Source organism: Macaca mulatta, chromosome 4, assembly GCF_049350105.2.
Source record: "Macaca mulatta isolate MMU2019108-1 chromosome 4, T2T-MMU8v2.0, whole genome shotgun sequence".
Lineage (NCBI taxonomy): Eukaryota > Metazoa > Chordata > Mammalia > Primates > Cercopithecidae > Macaca > Macaca mulatta.
In genome coordinates, this window is record NC_133409.1 from 38,316,728 (window position 1) to 38,332,915 (window position 16,188).

The 16,188-nt window shown below is 38.0% G+C and overlaps 1 protein-coding gene across 11 annotated transcripts in view; it reads left to right on the forward strand.

The window, feature by feature from the left end:
• EYA4 (EYA transcriptional coactivator and phosphatase 4) overlaps positions 1-16,188 on the forward strand; it is a 280,742-nt gene that overhangs the window by 42,920 nt on the left and 221,634 nt on the right. The window lies entirely within an intron of this gene.

Here is a 16,188-nt window from a genome sequence, read left to right on the forward strand (position 1 = left end):
ATAGATATAAATAAGAGCTATGATATCTTTGGGTACCAAAAGTCTTGTATCTGAACTTACAAGTTACATATTGTTATCTAATAATTCTACCTTATAAATTAAAATGAAAATAATTTATGCCAGGCGCGGTGGCTCATGCCTGTAATTCTGGCACTTTGGGAGGCCGAGGCGGGTGGATCACCTGAGGTCAGGAGTTCGAGACCAGCCTGGCCAACAAGGCGAAACCCCGTATCTACTAAAAATACAAAAATTAGCTGGGCCTGGTGACACATACCTGTAGTCCCAGCTACTTGGAAGGCCGAGGCATGAGAATTACTTGAACCCGGGAAGCAGAGGTTGCAGTGAGCCAAGATTGTGCCACTGTGCTCCATGCTGAGTGACAGAGCAAGATTCTGTCTCAATAATAATAATAATTTTAAAAAATAAAAAATAAAATGAAAATAATTTTTGTGCTAGAAGTATAATCTATTTCTTTGATGGTTTAATAGTTTTGAGAAATAGAAAACATTCATAAACATAGTGCTATTTCTGCTATAAGGTATACAACAAATGGAAAAATTCACTGATGAAAAAAGTTAATGTTCATTTATGCAACTCATGTCACTAAATCTCATAACGGCCCTTTGTGGAGGCTCTGTCATAACCCCAGTCTGAAGAAAAGTACACTGAAGCAGAGTTTAGGTATCTTATTCAGGGTTGTGCCAGCTTGGAAGCTATGCTGATGGAATATGAACTCACATAGTCTTTATTCCAGAATCCATAGTTTTTTTTTTTTTTTTAATATGTAAGTTTAAGGGGTACAAGTGTGGTTTTGTTACATGGATATATTGCATGGTGATGAAGTCTGGGCTTTCAGTGTAACCATCATTCGAACAGTGTGTATTGTAACCATTAAGTAATTTCTCATCCCTCACTCCCACCCACCTTCCTACCCTTCCAGGTCTCCAGTGACCATTATCCTACTCTGTTTCCATGTGTACATATTATTTAGCTCCCATTTATGAGTGCGAACATGTGATATTAAACTTTCTGTATCTGAGTTGTTTCACTTCAGATAATGGCCTTCAGTTCCATCCATGCTGCTACAAAAGACACAATTTCATGTTAAACACATGAACTCACCTGCTTCTATCAGCTTACATGATTTTCAGACCCTTCAGTCCACTTGGTGTCATAAAGTATGTATTAAAACTCAACATGATCTTAGATTTTTTATATGGAGATTGAACAATTTTAAATATGGGTTTGAGTGAGAAATTTAAATTACTCCACTGTGATTACAGATTAATTGTATAAGCTTCATTAATCGCATATCTTGGCTCACTGCAACCTCCACCTCCTGGGTTCAAGTGATTTTCCTGTCTCAGCCTCCCTAGTAGCTGGGACTACAGGTGCACACCACCACAACAGAATAATTTTTTGTAATTTTAGTGGAGACGGGGTTTTGGAACATTGGCTAGGCTGGTCTTGAACTCCTGGCCTCATGTGATCCACCTGCCTTGACCTCCCAAAGTGCTGGGATTATAGGCATGAGCCACCGCACCTGACCCCATTAGTAAATATTTTAACAGGCAGTTGTAAGATAGCAGAATGTATAGAAATTTTTCTGCTATTGAATGGTAGTTCAGCAAATTCAATTAAATAAGCATTTCAAGACTTCTTGCTGTCTTCTAGAAACTTTGCTAAACTAGGGATTAAAAGATGAATATAATAATTCCTATTCTCCCGCTAAATTTTAGTTTAGCCTAAGATTATATGATACTGTGTAAGTTCTATTCTTTAATTCTTTTAAAATGAGACTTGGATGGATAGTACTAATTCATTCAGTGGATATTTGTGGAGCACTGTTACATTTGAAGCATGGTTTTCATTGTTGGAAATACTTGGTGGACAAAATGGACAAATATTACTGTTCTTGTGGAACTTATATTACTGGGGGGAGACAAACAGTAAAGAAATATAGTATATCAGACAGTAATAAATGCAAGGAGAAAAACCAAATAAAGCAGAGAGGAGGATAGGAAGTGCTTGCGGGCAGGGTAGGTAGGTGAAGGGACAGCTGCAGTTTTTGGAGAATAGTTAGGGAGGCCTCACTGAGAAGATGTTGGGCAAAGACTCAAGAGAGGCGAGGAAGTGAGCCATGTGGATATCTGGGGAAAGCGGGTTTTAGTTAGAAGGAACAGCAACCGTGGGGTGGTAGCATGCAGGGTAGGTTCAAGGAATAGAAAGAATGGCAGTGTTGGTGGTAGTGATGGGCAGAACAAGGCAGAAATAAGGCTACAAAGGTGTTCAGCATGGGCATGTGAGGGTGGAGGAATACCTATTGTGTAGAGGTTTCCAGACCATTGTAAGGCTTAAACTTTTTCTCTTAATGACATTAAAGCAATTGGAAGGTTTTGAGCTTAGGGATTGTGATGTGACTGAAGTTTTTAAATAACCACTCTGGCTTTTATTTTGAAAATAGACTATGATGACAAGAGCAGAGACTGGCTATTGTAACTATCCAGATGAAAAATGGACAAAGTAGCATTGGAGGTAGCAAGTGGTTGCATTTGGGTTGATCTAAGATGACTTTCTGATGTATTGGATATGGATTATGATAGACAGAAAGGCGTCAGAGACAATTCAAGGTCTTTGTGCAGAGAAACGGGAAGGATGGAGTTAGCATTGACTGAGATTGGATGACTTGGGAAGAATAGGTTGGGGGTGCAGATCAGGAGGTCAGTTTTAGACTCAATGGCAGAGGCATTGCTGTGTTTTCACCAACCCTCTTTCATACACCTCTTTTCTGGTGCATCTCAGTTTCTGTCAGCAGGGCCATATAACTAGTGCTGGCCCATGAAATGTAAGGAGAAGTGATAATGTGGATCATTTTGAGACTGAGGCAGTGAGAAGCCCCAGAAAGATTCTTTGGTCTCTGTGTTCTCCTAGGGTGATGAAGGAGGAGAAGGCCTCAGGGAAACAAGGGAGATCCCCAGTTACAGAGAATGCTGGATTGCTGATGCACTGCATGGGGGCACATTCTCAGGGGCGTGTTAACCAACTAAGCTAATAAAGGCATGTGAAATTTTACTTTCTCTTAGGCATATGTATCAGATATAACCATTGGGGACCCCGGGGAGTGAGTTGAACTTGAAATATAAATTTGGGAGGCTTCAGGATATCAGTGGCATTTCAAAACATTGTATTTGTTGAAATCCCCAAAAGAATAAGTCTAGCTAGGGACAAATTAAAAGGACTAAGCCCTGGGCACCCTAAATTTAGAGATCAAGGAGATGTTAATTTACATAGATAGCTGCTTGATCCTGATACCCATAAGCACTGAGTTATGTTGTAGACTGTATGTGGCCACATTCAGTGAATTTTCCTTCGAGGTGCTTTTTTCCAAATTGCCAAAAACACGTATCCGTGTCACTGATTACTGGATGCACCTCTATCATAGCAGAAAGAGCACCATACAGCTATGAATAGGTATTGAGACAGTATTCACTTATTTGAGATTTCCATCAAAGTAACCAAAATCGTGAAATATTTAGAAGAAAATTCAGTCAACAAATAGTTTTCATTTTTTCATTGCTTTGTGGATGTGATGTTTCTAGGCATTTCAGGTTAGAAAAGAATTAATCTAATTAGAGTTTTTTAACCTCAGCATTGTTGATATTTTGGGTCACAAAATTCTTTATAGTGTTAGGGAGGGGTGCTATCCTGTACATTGTGTTATTTAGCAGCATCTCTGGTATCTACCCACTAGATGTCAGTAGCACCCCCCCTTCCTTTGTTGTGACAATAAAAAATGTCTTCAGACATTGCCAAATGACTTCTCTGTGTGTGTTGGGGGGACCACTGTTCTATATTACATCTGTTTCCAATAAGTTTTTTATTTATATACTTACTGCCTGCAAAACATTTGAGAAAGTTTACCTGAACATTTAATATAATGTATACTATGCTATGATATATTACTGAGGGAACTACAATGAAAGCCAAAGACATAACAAAGAATTTAAGCAAGAAAGCAAAATAATATTGCAAAGGTAACAGTACTATGCTATCAGCATGGAAAATGTGTTCAATAAAAGACAAGAAAGGAATTATAGATAGATTAGGTTACACCCTCACTGGGTCTTGAAAGACAGAATGAATTTGTATGGACAAAAGAGAACCTCTCCTGGCCTGGGGAATATCAGGCATAAAAGCTCAGAGGTACCAAATATAAGGTGACAAGGCCTGCCTAGGACTGTGGCTTGGTTAGAATTACTGAATCAAAAGCTCTATGGGCACGAGGATGTGGGGCAGTGGGAAATCTGGCTGAGAAGCACTGAGACTAGACTGAAAAAGACTTTGAAGCAAAGCTGAGATGTTTCCGTGTTCTTGAGTGGCCACCATGATGCTCATTACTGCACAAAAGACAGAGGTGTATAAGATACAGTCCTGTATTTCTGGACTTTCTAACTTGGACATAACGGAAAATTACATATAATTTTTCAGCAAGAGATTAATATATTTAAAACGATGTTTTAGGAAGATTAACCAGATGGTAGGGAGATTACTGAAGGTGGGAAATTGAGAGTACGAGAGATGGCTTAAGGGATCTTGAAGGAGTTTGTGCATGAACTCAGAAAGGCTTAAGCCAAGTGGCTGGGCATGGTGGCTCATGCCTGTAATCCCAGCACTTTGGGAGCCAAGGTGGGTGGATCACCTGAGGTCAGGTGACTAGCCTGGCCAACATGGTGAAACCCTGTCTCTATTAAAAATACAAAAATTAGCTGGGCATGGTAGCATACACCTGTAATCCCAGCTACTCGGGAGGCTGAGGTAGAAGAATCACTGGAACCCAGGAGGAAGAGGTGGCAGTGAGCCAAGATTGTGCCACTGCACTGCACTCCAGCCTGGGCGATAGAGTGAGACTCTGTTTCAACAACAACAACAAAAAAGGCTTAAGTCAGGGATTGACAGTTTTTTGAAATGTTGTGAAAACAGCCATAGACATTAAATAAATGAATGGGCATTGTTGTGTTCCGACAAAATTTTATTTACAAAAGCAGGTGTCAGGTGGTGGGCCATACTTTGACAACCCCTGGCCTAAGCTTATGACGTGATGGTGCAAAGAAAGACATCAAGGAAAGAATCAATGAAAGGAACTTGGAAATAAAGCTTTGCTGAACTTGGTAACTAAACCAAATAGAGTTAATAGGAGGAAGGGCAAAGGGTGGACTTGGAGGAGGAAAAAGATTATCCTGGAGTTTCAAGCCTAGAAGATATCATTAATAGAGTTTAGGAGCAAGTATCAATGACTTAAGGAAAGAGAAAGGTGCATTTGAATTGAGGACTTTTGAGAACATGTAAAACTAGCAATTGGTGAAGCCCTGCTGGGCCATGGGGTAGAAGTCTGGACTGGCTGTGTGAAGCAGAACAGTATTTTCCTTGAGGTGATGCTTTTAAGGGGAGATGGTATCTGAGGAAGGGCAGAAGGATGAAGATAAACATAGGAGACCAACATGTTTATGAAGTGCAAGGAGGAAGATGAACTGTAAGAAACTGAGAAAAGATATGGGAAATGAGAACCAATAGGATAATAGTGTCTTCAGAGCCATGGCCAAGCTAACTCTCAGGAGGAATTGGTCATTACTGTCTGACGTTCCGAGAGGTCAAGCAGAATGGCACTGAGAAAGAGATTGTTTTGTTTCTTGACCAGAAGGTTACTGGTGGCCCTTCAAAAGGAAGTCCCAAGAGAGTTGTGGTAAGAAAAGGCATCCCAGAGATTCAATTCAGAGAAGATAATGAGGAATTAAGAGAAGGTTTGTAAGTTTAAAGAAGAGAAGCAGAAAAGCAATTGAATGGAGCACCGTATTCCAAGGGGAGGCTTGCTTGTGTTTGATGACAGACTTTGAGAAGGATTCAGTGGAGAATAGACTTCAAGTTGTTGCAGAGGGGATGATGGGGCTAATGGAGGACAGAAAGAAGGTAAACTAGCTGGAGAGGAGTGATACACTCTAACTCTGGAAATGTAAGAGAATGTGTATATACTGGAATTTTCCAAAGTGCTCTTCCTTGATGCATTCATTTTACAGGAGGGAAATACCTTTGTCCAGGCAAGATCAGGAAGTAGATGGAAGCAGGGTTAGGATTAAGGGCTTAAGTAGTATAAAGAAGATTTGCAGTAGCCATTGTTTAAAAAAAATAGTAGGTGATCTCCTAGAACTCAATACTTGGATTATTGAGACATACTCAGTTTTCTTTTAGCAAAATATCTCTCATTGACTAGGACTTAAGGCTGTAGTGCTAGCATTGAAAATTTATTTTATTTTGTATTGAAACAATTAAGAAGAGAAAGGGGAAAAATAAACACTTCTGAGATTAATGAATGTGCCTCATTATCTTTGGAAGAAATTATGTGGCCTGTTTTCCTTGGTTATTAACATCTCCAACAAATAGAAGAGCCTATGTTCATAAATATGATTGGGTCAAATTTGACAATAGGGTCAGACTAAAGTTAGCTGACATTGACTTTAAAAGTACTTCCCTAAAAGTACATGAAATTTGGTGATTTCATATTTTCTTGGATTAGGGATTGATTTCTTTGCTCAGACTTCTTCAGAATACAAATAACTTTGTAAGGGCTAATCTGTTTAAAGGTTTGTGTTAACTCTCTTGGCAGGAGCTAGGATAGCAGGGTAGAAGGAGAACTGCGGAAACAAACAAACAAACAAAGGAGAGTTAAAAACAAAAGGGTAAACACTACCTGCTTACTTTGCTTTGCTTTCATTATTTTGCCTAAACTGTTGTGGTTGACACACGTGGACAGTAGCTTATAACTAGGTTCTGAGCCCCGGATGCCCACAGCTAACACTTATGTAATGCTCACTGTGTGCCATGGGCTAAGTGCTATAAATGAATGTATATATAATATAAATGCATTAACTCATTAATTCTCATGACAATTTGATGAGGTGAGCTCTATTACTGTCTCCCAGGATCACCCAACTTGTGAATAGGGGAGCAGGATCTTACCCCAGGAAGTGTGGCTCCAGAGTTTGCAATTGTAACTGCTGGATGAATTTGTTAGAAAAAAGCCTTATTTATTTTTCAGTCCTCCACCCTGACTTGTGCCTTCAGCAAAATTTTGAAACATTTTGAGTTTATACATATAAAGAAAAAAAAAATTGATGTGGGTTTATTTTCTCCTATTAACATTTTCTTTGATTTACAATCTGTTATATCAGACATGTTGTGAAAGGGGTTGACAACAACCTAGACTATATTTATTTCTCAATCTGCTGATGTAAAGAAAAAAGGGGAGGAGTTAGGTGAGATTTGGAGTCTGAAATGGTTTTTCTACACCAGGGTTTTTAGGGAGATTCTAAACAGAGCGCACTCTCATTTGTTTCACATTAAATGCTTTGCCCAGTTAATCTCCTTTTCACATTGCCATGCTTGATACAGAGGGCTCCAGGCCTAGTTTGCTAGGTGGTAGGACCTTTAGAGATTATGCTATCCAAATCCTTTACTTTACAGATGCAAAAATGGAGACTGAAAGGGGTTAAACAGGGTGAGAACATTAACAACACTTTGTTTTGAAACAAGCTTTTTTGATTCATTCCAACCTTCATACTAAAATTTGAAAGCATACTTTTGTGTACAGTTTCTTAATATTTGGAAATTAACATCAGCCCAAGCCTCCCTGAAAACTGTTGTGAATTATTGCTATATATAAAGATTAATGAAATAATTGCTTTTGAGCTGCTACTAAATTTGGTGGATCAGGGTCATCTAAAAAAACTCAAGCAAAGGTGTGAAAACTTTATTTTGCATGTTTGTTTTTCTCCTAGTTATTATTTACTGCTCAATCAGCATTAACAGAAGAAAAATAATTTGGCTGCTAAGTTGCTCTAGTATAGGATTTCAAAGGACCTTATTAGACAGAGATGTAATTTCATCCCCTGGGCCTTTTATATAACAGAGTGCATATTTGGGTTACTCATTTTGACCCGGAATTAAACAATAGATTTAAGTTGTATTCAGGAAGTTAAAATATTTATTCAACAAAGATTTAAAAGCATTTTACAGTTATTTCCAAATTCCTAAGGGTATCTTTATAACTTTATTTTCTTATTTTAGCTAACTCTTGTCTGAATAGCTCCTGCCTCAAAGAATTTTCTGTTTATTTCATAAATCTTATAAAATGTATATATTTGATAACTACTGTGTATAATCAGTGTTTTTTAAATGAACATCTTTGGCAGATTGATATAAACATGATTTTGTATATTGCTTAACTATATATGTAGGCCATAGTTTTGTTATGGTGCTCAGTAATGAAAAATATGGAGTAGGTGTTACAAGTGGTAATAAAGCTAATATTAAGGAAAGTAAAGTATTAAGGCTGAAGATTCCTAAGTTCTAAATAAAAAGGCTTTGCAGTTTCAGTTTTAGGAGCATTTTCATAAGATGAAAGAGGCAAATAGTGCCAAGGTGCTACCAACTCCAGCTGTCTAGAAGTGCAAAGATTCTTCCTTTAGCTTCTTTTAAAAGTGGTCACCTCAGCTCACTCTCTCCAGGACTGACTGCTTTTCCCCTTTCTTTTGTAATTTGCATAGTATTATCCACATTGATTCATGTTTGGGATGATTGTTTCCCTCCTCACTATGAGATTGTGAACGTCTTATTTTCTTTCCATGAAATAAAGTTTTCATTGGCTGAGATTCCAGTTAGACTGATTTTTTTTTTCTTATTTCGTTTGTTTGCTTAATATTTTAGATTTTGAAAGTCCTTCAAAATTAAAGTACTTGCATACTATCCTAGGGCAATAATTTGTGACTGAAAACCTTTGTGAAAAATCCTAAGAGGTGTTTAAAAGTTTATGTTAAGTAACTTGTTATCAGTGGCTAAGAGGTCTTTCCAGAGTGCTTGTCTACTGCACATTTATATGGAACTTACTGTAATCGTATCTGCTTATTTTTTGGATGATGCAGACACATTCCATTGCACAAAAATTACTCTGCAAAAGTAAATCAGGAATCATCAATGATAATTTCAGGTTATGCATGCTGATTTTAGAATGTTGAATCAATTTGCTAATCTTCAAAGGAGTAAGTTTTACACCAATTGTTTCTAGTTTAATAGGCTTAATATTTCAATAATGCTAGACTAAGTTTTCTTCTTACTTTTATTCTTGCATAATTGTTGGAATTATATGTACATTGTTTTAATTCTTGAGCCCTTAATATCAAATAGCTTGAGCATTAAGGGAATTAATTGAAGGCCTTAGGATATGGGTGTTTATTACATGAACATGGATTGAATGTTGATGTTGGGATTTTAAATGGGAAGTTGCTTTGCTGTTAGATTCCATCACATTGAGTGTATCAACATTTATACAAGGAAGTTGGGAAGAAATGTACTCTCAGTCCCTGGTTGCTCTGTGTTTGTGAAAAGTAACGAATTTAGGAGTTGATCTAAAAGGAGAATTTTTGCGTTAATGTTTTAAAAACTTTAAAGCATCTTTAAACAATATTTTTGACTCACATGTCTAGATGTATATTTACACCCCCAGAAATTTAAGCAAGTCTGTTTAAATATTTTTGTCCTTTTCCTGAATGTCAACCTTTTGGCAGAGTGTTTATAATGTTAAAGCTTAAAGAGCGAGTAGAGATCACACAGTCCAACTCTGTCATTTCATAGATGTAATTAGAGTAATCTAAGGATCAGTCTGAGTATAATGAAGTATAAAAAAGAACTTGACACTCACTGTCACACAACACAGTTGATAGAAATTCGTTGGTCATTCATTGGCCACTGGTCATCTTCACCCGGGCTCTCTGGCTTGCACTGTATTCCCATGGTCTCTTTCTCTGACCCGCCTTGCATCTCCTCCTCTTCCCTAAGTGTTTTGAATTTCTCTTCTTTGTCCTCAGCATCCTTAATTCCTCCTACTTCATTTTGCAGAAATTTAGCTGTCTGTGTTATACCCTGATCATCCAATGTATGCCCAGATAACTATGCCTTTTTCATCCAAAGATCCTCTAAAAGATGACAATGTTTTTATTTTTATTTATTTATTTATTTATTTATTTATTTATTTATTTCTGTCTCTAAGTGGTTTTATTTTCTGAATTTATTCATATGAAAGCGCCACTGTGGCAACTTCACAGTCCCAGCAAAGTACAGAGTAAAAGTTTTGAGACTCTGGTTTATGTAAAAATTGGCTACACAAATTAATATATCATGTCAAATAAAAGCATAGAAGCTTTAACCTCATCTCATTTATCTACATACATCTTCCACTGCTGAGGGGAAGCACAGCTGATCATCACCTCACCTAAAAATTATTAAGCATAATTTTCTTTTGTTTCTTTTTTTTTAAATTTAAATTTAAATTTTTTTATTTTTATTTTTTATTATACTTTAAGTTCTAGGGTACATGTGCACAACATGCAGGTTTGTTACATATGTATACTTGTGCCATGTTGATGTGCTGCACCCATTAACTTGTCAGCACCCATCAACTCGTCATTTACATCAGGTATAACTCCCAATGCCATCCCTCCCCCCTCCCCCCTCCCCATAATAGGCCCCGATGTGTGATGTTCCCCTTCCAGAGTCCAAGTGATGTCATTGTTCAATTCCCACCTATGAGTGAGAACATGCGGTGTTTGGTTTTCTGTTCTTGTGATAGTTTGCTGAGAATGATGGTTTCCAGCTGCATCCATGTCCCTACAAACGACACAAACTCATCCTTTTTTATGGCTGCATAGTATTCCATGGTGTATATGTGCCACATTTTCTTAATCCAGACTGTCACTGATGGACATTTGGGTTGATTCCAAGTCTTTGCTATTGTGAATAGTGCTGCAATAAACATACGTGCGCATGTGTCTTTATAGCAGCATGATTTATAATCCTTTGGGTATATCCCCAGTAATGGGATGGCTGGGTCATATGGTATTTCTAGTTCTAGATCCTTGAGGAATCGCCATACTGTTTTCCACAATGGTTGAACCAGTTTACAATCCCAAGCAAGAGCAAACACATTCAAAAGCTAGCAGAAGGCAAGAAATAACTAAGATTAGAGCAGAATTGAAGGAGATAGAGACACAAAAAACCGTCCAAAAAATCAATGAATCCAGGAGCTGGTTTTTTGAGAAGATCAACAAAATTGATAGACTGCTAGCAAGACCAATGAAGATGAAAAGAGAGAAAAATCAAATAGACGCAATAAAAAATGATAAAGGGGATATCACCACCGACCCCACAGAAATACAAACTACTGTCAGAGAATACTATAAACACCTCTACGCAAATAAACTAGAAAACCTAGAAGAAATGGATAATTTCCTAGACACTTACACTGTCCTAAGACTAAACTAGGAAGAAGTTGAATCCCTGAATAGACCAATAACAGGCTCTGAAATTGAGGCAATAATTAATAGCCTACCAACCAAAAAAAGTCCAGGACCAGATGGATTCACAGCCGAATTCTACCAGAGGTACAAGGAGGAGTTGGTACCATTCCTTCTGAAACTATTCCAATCGATAGAAAAGAGGGAATCCTCCCTAACTCATTTTATGAGGCCAACATCATCCTGATACCAAAGCCTGGCAGAGACACAACAAAAAAAGTTTTTATTTTTTATGAGACACATCACCTGCAACACGATTTTTCTTCTATTACAGTTGACACATAGCTATGTATTTTAATACACATGTAGACAAACATTTGATGAATTTGTTTTTTATTTTTTATATACTTAGGAAATAGGTAGATTTTCTGCTGTCAATAACCGCTCAGAAACACTTGATGACTGACTACTATAGTTAAAAATTATAAATGAGAATAAGAAGGCAACGTAATATTTTAAGAGGGACACTGTCCCACTCATTGAATTATCATATAACCTGTCATAGTACATTAACTACTATGAACCTCTTTCCTCATCTATAACCTTCATTCTGGTCTGCACTGGAATCAGAGTTAAACTGTGCCTTGTAAAACATAAAGTTCTTTATAAATACAACTGTTAGGGCCTGGGCGCAGTGGCTCATGCCTGTAATCCCAGCATTTTGGGAGGCTGAGGCCGGTGGATTGCTTGAGCCCAGGAGTTCGACACCAGCCTGGGCAACATGCTGAAACCCCATCTCTACAAAAATATACAAAAATTAAACAGGCATGGTGACGCTCACCTGTAGTCCCAGCTACTTGAGAGACTGAGGTTGGAGGATCACCTGAACCCAGGAAGTGGAGGCTGCGGCGAGTCGTGATCCAGTCACTGCACTCTATCCTCGGAGACAGAAATGTTTTTTGTATATATATATATATATATATATATGCTCCCCTAGGGTGGTGAGACACACACACACATATATACACACACACACATATACATACACACGTATATAACATTCTACTCTAGATATATATTAAAACAACTGTTAGATATTATGAGTTGTGACAGTGATGATAGTCATCATCTAAACTAGGCAGGTCTCTTTTCCCTGGCAGACTCTTCACGGGTAGGCTGCTCACAGGCTTATCCTCCTAAGTAAGGTGTTTATATGTACTCGAAATAACTACATAGGACACAATGTATAGTCCACTGAGGAAACATAAAGAAAAAGGATATTCCTGGTCTCTTGCTCTTTCTGTTTTTTGTTTTGTTTAAGAGACAGTCTTACTTTGTTGCCCAGGCTGGAGTGCAGTGGCTATTCACAGACGCAATCATAACTCCTGGACTGAGGTAGTCCTCCCGCCCCAGCCTCCTGAGTAGCTGGTGTGTGTCACCACTCCAGGCTCAGTCTCTTGCCCTTTATGTTGTCATTCAACATCAAAATAAATTTCTTCTTCTTTTAATTTTATTTTGAGATGGAGTCTTGCTCTGTCACCCAAGCTGGAGTGCAGTGGTGCAGTCTTGCCTCACTGCAACCTCCTCCTCCTGAGCTCAAGTGATTCTCCTGCCTCAGCCTCCAGAGTACCTGGGACTACAGGCATGAACCACCACGCCCGGCTAAGGTTTGTTATTTTATTTTATTTTTTTTAGTAGAGATGGGGTTTCACCATGTTGGCCAGACTTGTCTTAAGCTCCTGACCTCAAGTAATCCACCTGCCTTGGCCTCCCAAAGTGCTGGGATTACAGGTGCAAGCCACCACAGCCGGCCAATTTCTTCTTATTGAAACGTAGATGTCAACATTGCATTTGTTAGATATTTCTTAACTTTCTCTCTTATTTGAGTATCTAAAATATTGTATTTCTTTTGCTCTAGTGTCATATAGCTAAATTGCTAGACTCTGAATTAATATCAATAAACATATCACACTAGACAGTAAGGGTTATACTAAATATATGTAAATGTTTTAAATGGTTTCGAAATTAATATTTTGAGTAATATGCTGTGGATGGAAAGCTTATTCATGACCAATATAAGTTATACAAAATTAGTTATACAAAATTAATGTTATACAAAATTAATGTTTCAAAGGATATCTGAATTTCAAAAGGACTCTTCAGATGATCAGCTCCATAATTATACTTTTCATCTAATTTTATGTACAAGTGCTCCCCTAGGGTGGCGATAAGTGAAATCATCGGTTAGTGCTAGGACTCTAAGCTGACCTAGAAAAACTACATTTGAAGCTGTATTCAAAGAATTTCATTTAGCCTTACTAGGACAACTGTCATTCTCATGTAACATTGTAAAGTTTTGCATTGAGATTGGGCTTGAAATAAATGCCTGCATTTGCTCAGAGACTGTTAAGGAGGGAGGTAGAGTAGGAAGTTGTCTCTAGAAATAAAATGATAATGAAGCCTATTGTTTATTTGGTACCTACTAATTATAAACCACAGTGATTATATATGACACATAAGTTTTCATAGACATTAAATATATGTATGTATATTTGCAGTTTTTTTCCTTGCAAAAATGACAAGTATAATTGGGGTATTTTTTTAAAGACAGGACAATAAAATCTAGTAAGGTTAGGATTTTGCCCAAACTCATATAGAAATTAGCAAAGATGGGATCCAAATCCAGGTCTGTCTGATCGTAGAGTCTTTGTTTACTCTGCTATATCATGTTCATTATTCATTGATGGATGCATTAAACAAATGTATTAAACAAATTAATTCAGCCCTTGCCATTGCCAGGAACTGTTATAGATGCTGAAAATGCTGCAGTGAAACAAGACACCAAGTTCTTGCTTTCAAATAATTTATATTCTAGTGAAGGAAATAGAATATACAAATTTGTCTAGTGGCGTTAAGTGCTACAGAGAAAAGAGCAAAGCAATGTAACAGGATCAAAAGTGATGGTCTAAGAGGTATTTGTACTGTATCGCTATGGAGATCAGTGATCAGCGAAGGCTCCTTCTGTAAAACTGACATTTGAGCACAGGCCTGAAGGAATTAAAAGCGTGAGCTTATGGGAATACATGAGGGAACAGCCTACAAGCGAAAGGAAGAGCTCATGCAGTGCTCCTCAAGTGGGGACTTGGTGGCATGATCATGGAACAGAAATGAGGCCAGTGTATCTGAAGCAGAGTGAGTGTTGGGGATAGAGTAGGGTACAAGGTCCGAGAGGTGGTATGGTGTCAAAACCTGTAGACCTCAGTCAGGACGTTGGCTTTTACTCTGAGGGAGACATCAAGTCACTGGAAGGCTTTGGGCAAATGTCTGACATAGTGTGCCTTGTGTTTTAGGTGGAGACTAGACTGTAGGACAATGGGGAAGGATCCAGGAAACCAGTTAGGAGGCTGTTGCAGTAGTTCAGGCATGAGATGGTGGTGGCTTAAGCTAGAGTTGTACCTGTGGAAGTAATGAGAAGTGGTAGAATTCTGGATCTATTTCAGAGGTAGAGCCAACAAGATAAGCTGATGATGGATATGGGGTCTGAGGAAAAGGAAGGGTCAGTAATGACTGTCAGTTTTTGACCCTAAGTATTATGATGAGAAACTTTTCGGGAGGGAAGATGGGAAAAAAATTAAGAGTTCAGTTTTTGTATGATGTGGGGTAGGTTTTTTCTCTCTTCTATCTGGCAAACCATTCCCAGCACATTTCTTAGCGTTTCTCCTTTTTCATTTATCATCTATTTTTTTATTTATCATCTATCAGGTGTCCATTTATGTCCATGAAAATAGGTTTACCAATCTTCTTGTTCAAAGCTTGCATCTTACTGATCTTTATCACTTGACCTGTAAAATATTTTGCTGTTGTCATTGCATCTATTAACTAGCAAGACAGGTGTGTTAAAATCTCCTACTGTGATGGTGGATTTATCAGTTTATCTTACAATTCTATTGTTATATGCATAATTGAAATTATGCTGGATGCATGCACTAATTCTTGCATTAATTCTTCCTGGTGAATTAAACTTTCCTCAATATGTAATGCTGTTTATCAAATACCCTCCTTTGCTGTAAGGTCCACGTTGTTTTTTATGAATGTATCTACACACATGATTTCTTTGGATAGCATTTGTGTTTCTGTTTTTGAGCTCCTATTGTTTTGAACTTTATTTGTGGGAAACCCTGGGGTTTGAATTCAGATTCACTTTTGTCAGATCCTTGGAAACCCTATCATCTGGGGTTAGTTTAAACTAAAGTTTGATTTAGGATTTGTTTGGCTTCACAGATAGCATGAATTTTGATCCCGAATTGAATATTGTGGGCTTGTAGTGAGGAATTGTCAGGAACAGTATTTTCTTCTTTTTCCCCTCCCTCTGAGCCAAGGTCAAGACAGGCTTGTATCCCCATCATTGCCCTTTGCAAGATGGGCCTTTTCTACTTTATCACTGAGGGTGCAGCCCTTCAAGGAATCCACCGTTATGTGACCATCCCACTTTTAATATCTCAAGTTGGACTCCTGGTTTTGCCTTACTAACACCCAAGTTGGAGTCCAGGGCAAACAGCCTGTGCTTGCTAACCCTACAGAATTTTCAAGTCTTTTCGTTTTTGTTCTCTGAGATATTCCTTACTTTCCTGCCATCTCCACCAGGCATTAAAAGATACTTCATTTTTATATAATATTTTTCATCAGTTGTACCAACAAAGGTTTCTCTGAACATCTAATTCACAGTAGTTCTTGCTGACATGCAATGTTGTAAACATAGGAGGGTTTGAAGCCAAACCTAGCACTGTGGTATCTGTTCACCAGCTTCGTGGGGTGGATATTTTCAGGTTGCATGAAGATCCTGCTCTTC